The sequence below is a fragment of the Hevea brasiliensis genome, chromosome 9 (assembly GCF_030052815.1).
Source record: "Hevea brasiliensis isolate MT/VB/25A 57/8 chromosome 9, ASM3005281v1, whole genome shotgun sequence".
Taxonomy (NCBI): Eukaryota; Viridiplantae; Streptophyta; class Magnoliopsida; order Malpighiales; family Euphorbiaceae; genus Hevea; species Hevea brasiliensis.
In genome coordinates, this window is record NC_079501.1 from 29,868,576 (window position 1) to 29,878,341 (window position 9,766).

The following is a 9,766-nucleotide window of genomic DNA, read 5'->3' on the forward strand; positions in this document are numbered from 1 at the left end:
ATATATATTACAACTTTATACAAATTTTATACAAACTGCTCTAGACCCATTTACATGTGCATACTTTTATATGCAATACATACATCAAAAAAAGTATTTACAATTAGGGTATAAATTATACCCGATGACTTTAAGCTGATAGCTCCTCACACCTTAGCAGCTCAGTCTGCTGCTCCTCTAGTCTCTGTATCTGCGACAGCAATAGAAGCTATCGCTGAGTACTAGGACTCAGTGGTGCACAACATACTAAAATAATCTTTATGCAAAATATAAATCACATTTATTCAAAAATTTAACTGAACATGAGCATTAAACACAAAACATGAATTATGAGATTTTAATGCAAACCAAGTTCATTTTGAAGTATCAAAACACATTTCATAAAACCCACAGTTAGATCACGCCATTCGAAACAAATAGAATCTCAATAGCCAGAGGCTAAGAGAAATCACATGAATCTCAATAGCCAGAGGCTAAAGAGAAATCATATCACAAGGCTAGCTAGCTCAAATATATGGATATCCATTCACATCCTCTTCTACTGGCACACCTCAACACTTCTCCAGAGAAGGAATCAAAATTCGAAACTAATTACCCCCACTAGTCGTGCTAGTGAGGTGTTCAAATATGTGGTCATGACACTGTGGTTTCAAAACTTATCTTAACAATTTGCTAAACATTGTCTTTTCAAATATACATAATAACTTTCAACAATTTAGATCAAACATCATAAGAATGCCATAATCCAATATTTCACATTATTCAAAACGATATGCAAAAGATGATTATAAAAGTATATGTTCTGCACAAACCTCAAACGAGTCGCCTGTTGGCCTTGACTCGACTCCTCGGGTTCTGTCCCGGTATTCTTTTCCACTGAAACATGAAATTTTCCAATGTTTCAGTACTAAAACTTAAAATAAATCCAAAATAAACTTAACTTCACATTTACCTAGCTCTAACGTGTTAAATTCGACGTTCTCGAAATTTTGTGTTTCGGGTTACTATTCACTGCACTATTCAAGTCAAATTATTGACTTTCTAAGGCTTAATAGGTATGGGAACTCCAACTTCACCTGCATACCACATTTTGGTCACCAAACTTGTTGGTTTTGGTCATTTGTTTAAAGATTAGGTCATTTTGGCAAAATTGCCAATTTTTGGTTTTGGTTCTCCAAAGTTGCACTGTTCCATTGGTCGATCTACTGTTGGAATTTAACAAAATTTCCTTCATAAAAAATGTTCCTTATTGTCTTAAGTGTATTCTCATTTTTGGATCACCTCAATCGGAGTTTTGTAGCTCAAGTTATGGCCAAAATAAGTTTATCGCTCACGCAATCGCTCATGCTGCAATTTTGGGTTCTGGCAGATTTTGATCCAACTTTGGTCAATAATTTGATCAAGTTAAGTTCATAATTTGGTCTCACTTTCTTCATATGAAATGTTCTAATATGTCTTAGGTTTCTATCGATTCAAGAATCGCCTAAATCTGAGTTTTCTAGAGAGAGTTATAGCTATCCAAACATTACTGCCCAAATGAAAATCTGCAGAGTTGCAGGTTTGATAACTCAAATTTGCTCAATAATTTTAATGGGTTAATGGCATAATTTGGGGTGATGTTCTCCATGAAAGTTTTATATCTATATCTCCTCTAACCCCTGGCCAAATTTCAGGTCAATTTGACCTGTCTAACTCGAGTTATGACCAACTGTTCATTTGGTCAGTTTAGTGCAGTGGCAGCCTGCTATCATTTCACTTTGGTCAATTGTTTCACCAAGTTTTGGTCAGTTTTTGGCCATGGTTCCTTAATGAAAATTGTGCTCTTTTACGTCTATTTTCATCTCCAATTGGTGGCATATCCATTAGGCTTGTAAAATTTGAGTTTTAGTCCTTCAAAGTAGGTTTGGTCATGCTGCCAGCAGCATGACCATTGACCTACGAATTTGGTTTAATTTCCTACCATTCCCACACAATTCATTTGGTCATAATTGACCACTATTTCACTTCACAATAGGTCAAACATGCCATTTATGCATTTCTCCAAATTTTGGTTCACAAACCCTAGCCTCCAAACCCTAATTCACTTAAATTGTGCAATTAACTAAATTCAAAACTTTAAACCATAATCAATCAACTAAGTAGGGTTCCTAAACTCATTCAAACCCATTAAATTCATGCAATCCATACTCCCTTCAACCAGGCCAAAATTTTAGTTTAGTCCTTCTCCCATGATTTTATTTCATTTCATAAATTCCATGCTCATTTTCACAACTAATTATGCATTTAAATGGATAAAAAAAAAAGGGTTAACATACTAACCTCAACTTAAATCTTCAAAACCCTATCTTTTGCTTCTTTTTCCTTCTTGTAATCTTCTTTTTAAATTGGAAGCTTTTTAGGGTTTAGGGTTTATTTTGAAAGGCTAAAATCAAGTTATGGAAGCTTGATGCATTCATCAATGGTGGTTGCACATGGTGGTGAGAGAGGGAGAGGTATGAAACGTCCAAGAAGAAGAAGAAATGAGATGGTTTTAATTTTTTTTTTTCTTTTCTTTCCTTTATACGTTTTTTGCTTATGGAAGACCACTAAATTCAAATTAATTAATTCAATTTATTAATTTAGTTATGACATCATGCATGATGTCATAACTTTTGACTTTTTTTCATTTTCATCTCTTTTTTTTTTTCTATTAATTCTTTAATTTAATTCTCGATTTCGAAATTTTCTTTTCTCTGATTTAATTTGACAGTTAGGTCAGGAGTCAGCTCTCGGGGTCAATTGACCAAATTGCCCCTCGCCGGTTCATCCCGGTTTGCAATTAATTCCATATTTCTTCCGGCTCCCTGACCTAATTATTTGACTGGCTTAACAGTTCTTTTTCGTGATTTTCTCTTTTCCACTGTGTCCATAAGGGTCCTAAGGACCGCGGCGTCACTTTTTACGGTTCGAAATTTGAGTTTAAAACGACTTCGCAGTCATTCCCGAGAAGGTCACCCATCGCTGTGACTCTCGGCTCGTTTAACTTCTTCTGTTCTGTTTTTCTTATTTATACTTAACTAATTAAACATTACTAATTATTTGTGTTTTTGGCTTCTCAAGTTGTCTTAAGTATGGTTCTAATCCCCTTAATTGTCCAGACCGACACTGGTCACCGGAACAACGAAATCTACCAGGCTATGCAATGGGGTGTTACATTGACCTATTGAGTTGAGATTGTTGCTTATAGAAATGTATTGCATGCAAATTGAAGTAAGGAAGTTGGAGGAATTGAGATATTGGGAGTGTTCAATTTTCTGCAGGTTTGGACTCAATGAGTCCAGTGGATTTATTGACCCATAACTAAAAATGTGTGACTCCAATTGGTATGAGGCTAATTGGAGGTGAAATTAGACTCAACATAGCCCATTTTCCATGAAGAACCATGCCCAAATTCTGTCCAAAACTTGACCTAAATACTGCCCAAATTCCACCAAACCCAGAAAATGACCAAATGAACAGTACGTGTTTATTTGGTCATAACTCTCTCTATACTGGTCCAAATGACCTAAAATTTCATTAATGAAAATCTTAAACATAGAGCTACACTTTTCATGAAGACCACTTGACCTAGTTTTGCCTTTAACCAAATCAAATTATTAGCACAAATTCAGTCACTAAAACTGCCAACCCAAAAAATGACCAAATGAACAGTATGTGTTCATTTGGTCATAACTCTCTCTATACTAGTCCAAATGACCTAAAATTACATCAATAGAAAGCTTAGACATAGGGCTACACTTTTTATGAAGACCACTTTGACCCAGTTTTCCTTTTAACCAAATCAAATTGTTAGCACAAGTTCAGTCACTAAAACTGCCAACCCAGAAAATGACCAAATGAACAGTACATGTTCATTTGGTCATAACTCTCTCTATACTAGTCCAAATGATCTAAAATTTCATCAATGGAAAGCTTAGACATAGGGCTACACTTTTCATGAAGACCACTTGACCCAGTTTTGCTTTTAACTAAATCAAATTATTAGTACAAATTGAGTCACTAAAACTGCCAACCCAGAAATTGTCAAAAATACTGTTCCTTTGGTATGCTTGACCAGTTTTGGCACAAATGCCATAACTTGGTCTCCAAAGCTGCAAATTGAGTGAAACTAGTGCCAAAAGTTTTATAGTACATAGCACAATAATTTTTATGTTTTGACCAACCTCTAGAAACCATTGCATCATAGGGAAAATATTAGCCAAAGTTAGGAATTGAAATCTGAAAAATGTTAAGTTGAACCCAGAATGCCATTTGATACCCGTGTGTTCATTTGGCCATAACTCCCACTAGGAAATTCCATTTGAGATGTGCCAATATGATCTGGAAACATGATACTTAGGGCTACAACATTGATTTAGACACCTTTTCCAAATTCTAAGTGTAAAGACCCTAAAAAGAGGGTCAAACATACTGCCTTGAAGTTTGGTTATTGCCTTTATAGGATTGAGAGTCTAGGTTAATACATTGACTATAACTTACTATACCAAACTTGAAAAATTATGAAATTGTACCTGGGAGTTTCTAAGACATAGAGGAACATATCTTGTGAAGGAACCTAAGTCTAAAAATGATCATAAAATGATCAAATGACTGGTCAAAGTTTATTGACTAGGAATTGTAAATTCTGGACAGCTTAGAGGCAAAGGGACCAGTTATGGTATTTTGACCATAACTTGAGTTCTATAACCCCAAATTCAGTGATTCAAAAGCTAAAATTCAAGTTTAAGCATAGAAGAGCAATTATTATGAAGAAAATGTGACTAAATAGACATCTTAACCTAGTCAAATTCCTAAATAAAAATAACACATCAACACGAACCTAAAGAAAGGTTCATGGGAAAAATGCTATATATGATAATTAAAATACTCATAAGGATAATTAAATATTAAAAATGATATGAATATGTAAATTGGGACTAATGTCCTATTAATATGAAATTAATGGTATCAATGAACAGTACCAGAAAATAGTAACAGTGAATAGTGCTAAAATAATAAAAATGTTTAATTGCCCATAGTAAACCTAGACTTATTTATTTAGTTTGGATAAATTGGTATACCAATTAGGGACTACAGATAGCAGTACTGCCTACCGAGAAAATCATGGACTAACAATATATGTCTGGTATGATTGTTCTACAGGCTATATGCCTACTTACTGGCCATTGTGCCTACTTCATTTCTGGCTTTACAAGCCTGATAGCGGGTCTCGTGCCCGATAGCTGGCCTCGTGCCTGACAGACGTATACTGGATAGACATATGGTTGTCTTACCAGTATACACCCGAGCATACGGTTTTTATAATTTGTTATAGGTTTCTTGGGCACTGATAAAAATTAATTAATACTTAAAATACAATAAGTCATCATAAAAGATCCCGATAATATTAATTGTTTCCAAAGAGCAATAAAAATGTAAAAGACTCAGAAATTACAAATTGCAATTATTATTTCAATTGTTAAATTATTGTTATTATAAATTATGCACCACTAAGCGTTATATTTAGCGCGTTGGTTTTCCATCGCGTAGGTATCGAGATCACCGCAAAGAATCGCAGCCCGGCACTGATAGTGCAATCGATAGAGCTCTGACCAGATCTGCCACTGTCCAGAGTCACCTCACCGATCTTTTGTATTTTGGTAGGGCCCATGTATAGTGATGTATTTCATTTTGGACTTGAAATAAAAACTTATAATTTATTATCTATGAATTTCTATATTAATGCAATAGATGATACTTCATTTTTAGATCTCATAAATAATTGTAAATGATATGATACAAGAGAATACGATATGGAAATGTGTGAAATGAATATGGACATGTTAACAGGTGATTAGTGGAAACCCGCCAGATGCTAATAAAACAGGAGAGGCTCTGTCCGGGTCTACACAGAAATAAGATATAAAAAAAAAAATTCTACACATAGAATACATATTTTAAATGACATCAAAAGTTTACAATAGATATGATAAAACAAGATAGGGTGCTTCGGTACCGAATGTGGCACTTCTTGCTCGACTATACAATAGATGGGTAAGGGGCGTCACAGTTATTAAGACAGCAAATGGTCAAATATTTTTTTATCAGAAAAATAATTTTTATTATTGAAAATTAAAAAAAAAATAACACGAATACATTATCTGCATCTCCGTTAGCGAATCTTCCTCTTATACTCAATTTTGAAATATGGCATATTAAAAAAAAAAAAAAAACCTGATAAAGAGGATACACGAGAACCAAACAAAACAACCAACCAAAACAAGAGAAAGGATAGGCTGAACAAACACAACCGATCGATTACATAAAATCAATATATTCATCAGTTCTAAGACATCTTGCTTTAGTCAAGTAATCCACCAAGCGATGAGCTTCTCTGCTTATGTTGAAAAAGGAGACATGAAATATTGATTCCCTATACAAGCAGGTCAATTTCAGCGGGTGCAATCTCAAACAAATTCAGTCTAATACAAGCCTTCATGCGACTTGGTTGGTGGGCTCTGCAAAAGGTTTTGTATTTTAGAGACTATAGAACTAGAAGCAAATAATAACGTATTAAAAGGAATAAGCTTTCTTGTTAGGCTCAAATTCAGTTTAAACATAAAATAAAATAAAATAAAATAAAACCATTTTGACAAGGATCAAACTGGCCTAGAAGCAAACAAACTAAGAGTCAGCTTTATGGAGTTGGCCCAATTGATAAATTATCAACATTAATTCCTAAATTGTGACCGATAGCCTCAATTGAAGGTTCATCTGATGATGTCATGGCAAATAATATATAAATTAGAAAATTTATTGCATGATTTGCGTAGGTCGTTAAGTTTGGATTAAGACTGAGCTATAGCAATATATATCTATAAAATTGTTGACATGCAGTCTTTTTTATGCCTTGAATGGGATTGTTTCAATTTTTTTTAATAATCTAACCAAGTCTTAACTTTGTTATATATATTCGTTATTATTTTAAATGTCAACAAGGTTGGGCGGTGGCATTGACATATGATATGTTTTTTCTATTAATTTCATCAATTTTTTTTACAAGTCGTAATTGTTTATTCCCATGCATATTGCTCATTTTACGTGAAAAGTTCATGATGTTGAATATTTATTTTATAGTATAATAATTATTATATATTTAAAGTTTTATATTATTTAATTCACTCATTAATAATTTTTCAAATCAAATGAAAATCAAAGGGATATTCTTTTATTTTCCATTCATAAAAATTTCAACGAAAGTATTTTTATTTATAATTAAAGATAGATTTTTAGGTATACGTAGCATTCATGCTTATCTATAATTATATAAACATGAAAATATAACTTAAAATTATATTACATGTTTATTTATGATTGCATTATTATATAATAATTTTATTGGCGTAGTTTAAAAATGATGTGGTAGAACAAGTCTACCTAAAATTTTCTAAGGATTCATACATGTTCATGATTCTTTTTCTATATTTATGTTTTTTAATTAATCCATTTTTTTTACAAATTATTTATTATTTTATTTTGATCATATATTTTAATATGTAGTTAATATAGATTGCATTATCCCAATACATAATAGAGGGAAAACAAGGCTTTCTTTTCATCATGTTACACATAGCTAGCCTAAGATTGAAAGCCACAAGAAGAAGATGAGTCCTTACTTCTCAGTAAATATGAGTGTTGCATTGAGAAGTTTTTGTCATGGAGAAAATTAATGTGACTCACAAGAGCCTAAGACAATAAATATATGAGTTGACATACTATTTCTGGGTACATGATAACTCAATCTGTGCAAAACTTTTCCCTTAATCTTTTGCTTTATAGAGAAGTAATCTCATTAATTAGTTTCCTCGTTGAAAAGGATGTCAAAGATTCTAAAGCACTAATGTTTTCCACTACAAACTACCTAATGGACTAAAAATAGTATTTTTTTTTCCAGACTGTTGAAGATAAATTTAAAAACCCTAGGGCATTATTTCAACCTTTATCAGGTGATTGGACGCCCCCACTGTCGATTAAGGGACAAATATTAGTGGGTTTTGACTTCCAATAACGGCTGATGCATTGCTGCATTTGATATTTCTACACACTTTTGCATAAGCCTCTACCAATGATAAAAGTGCATGTCCATTGGCCATTTCCACCGATGAAGGGACACAAAGTTCCAGAGTTTCATTGCAGTAAGCAAGTAACGAAACAATGATAGCATACGCATGCATACGTATATATATAACTTGGCATACGAAACAATAGTTTGCGCATTAACGATCTTATTCCTAATCACTTTCAGAACAAAGAATCACCAAGATAGCACTTGGCATATATATTCTTTTCAGGGAGGGGAAGGTGGAGTAAATCAATAAATCATTGTTCGTTTTTGCAAGTTAATTAATTACAAAGCAAGACAACACAGGAGAGGAGAGCTACCATATATATATATATCAATTGCTAGACGGTAACATGAGACTCGGACCACTATGCATGCCGAATTCAACATCACCATTTTCACCATGTATAGACGAAACGACAAACTTAATTTCTGGACGCCTTGTCGTGTTATTGTTGAAGGGCTTTCAGTAACCTAACTCTACTAAACAATATATAGAGGGTGGATGTCGAAAAGGTTCATCTTTTTCTTCTTGTTTTCATGGAGCGTGCAATACATCATCACACCACTGAGTATATATTCTATTAATGCGTACACCTTATTAGATTTATATGTCTATATACAACATGTTGGACTAATTTTCACTCACAGTCACTCAAATTCCCTTTAATATCGGATGTTGTTGCTTATAATGCTTTGCTTGTAGGTTATGCACGAAAGGGCTGTGTCAATGAGACAAAGGAGTTGTTTTCTAAAGGGGAGACGAGCTGGGGAGAGAGTACCAGGAATCAAAAAAAATGGGGAGAGGGGTGTTCCTTACGATAGATTTAGTGCACTCAATATATATGTGGTCTCTCTTTAAACATTTAATATGAGATTATTGTGTGCTCTTGCAGTACATATTGGCTCTATCATAAAACATGAGATCCACTCTTCCTTAATTCAGGGAAAACTATAACTATGTAATGCAAAACTTTTCAGGCCTCACCTTTTCAAATTTAAGAAAATACTGAATTTTATATATATTTTTCCCATCCTCTGCTGGGTAAATTTGGGGGACCCAAATGTAGTCCAGGTTCATTTTCTTTATTTTATTATTTAAAAAAAATATTTAAATTGTTTTTAATATTAGTAGTTTATGATAATTAATAATACTAAAATCAATAATAATATTAGATAAAATATAACTAAGGATTTTTCTTGATTAAAGCAAGCTTCACTATAGATATAAGATATATGATGAGATTCGCTTATTAGATATATGAATTTCACACATTAATATTTAAATTTATAATTTACCGAGTTTATGTAAATATTTCTTTATAAATAAAATTAAAATTAATTAATATTTATATATAGCAATATTAAAGAATTTATGGATTATTACAATTCAGTTTTAATTTAATATTTATTTTTGATATTTAATTTATAAAAATAAATGGATAACAAGAGTAGAAAATATCATTAAATTAATCACTAAAAATTTCAATACTATGTAAAGAGATAAAAGTTTATGTTTAACAATTAAAGTAGAAATAATAAAAAGGAATTTGTATATAAGATGTGGTTAGTGTAAATATTTGAAATTTATTAAATTTTGATTACAAAATATGAAATTATAAGAAA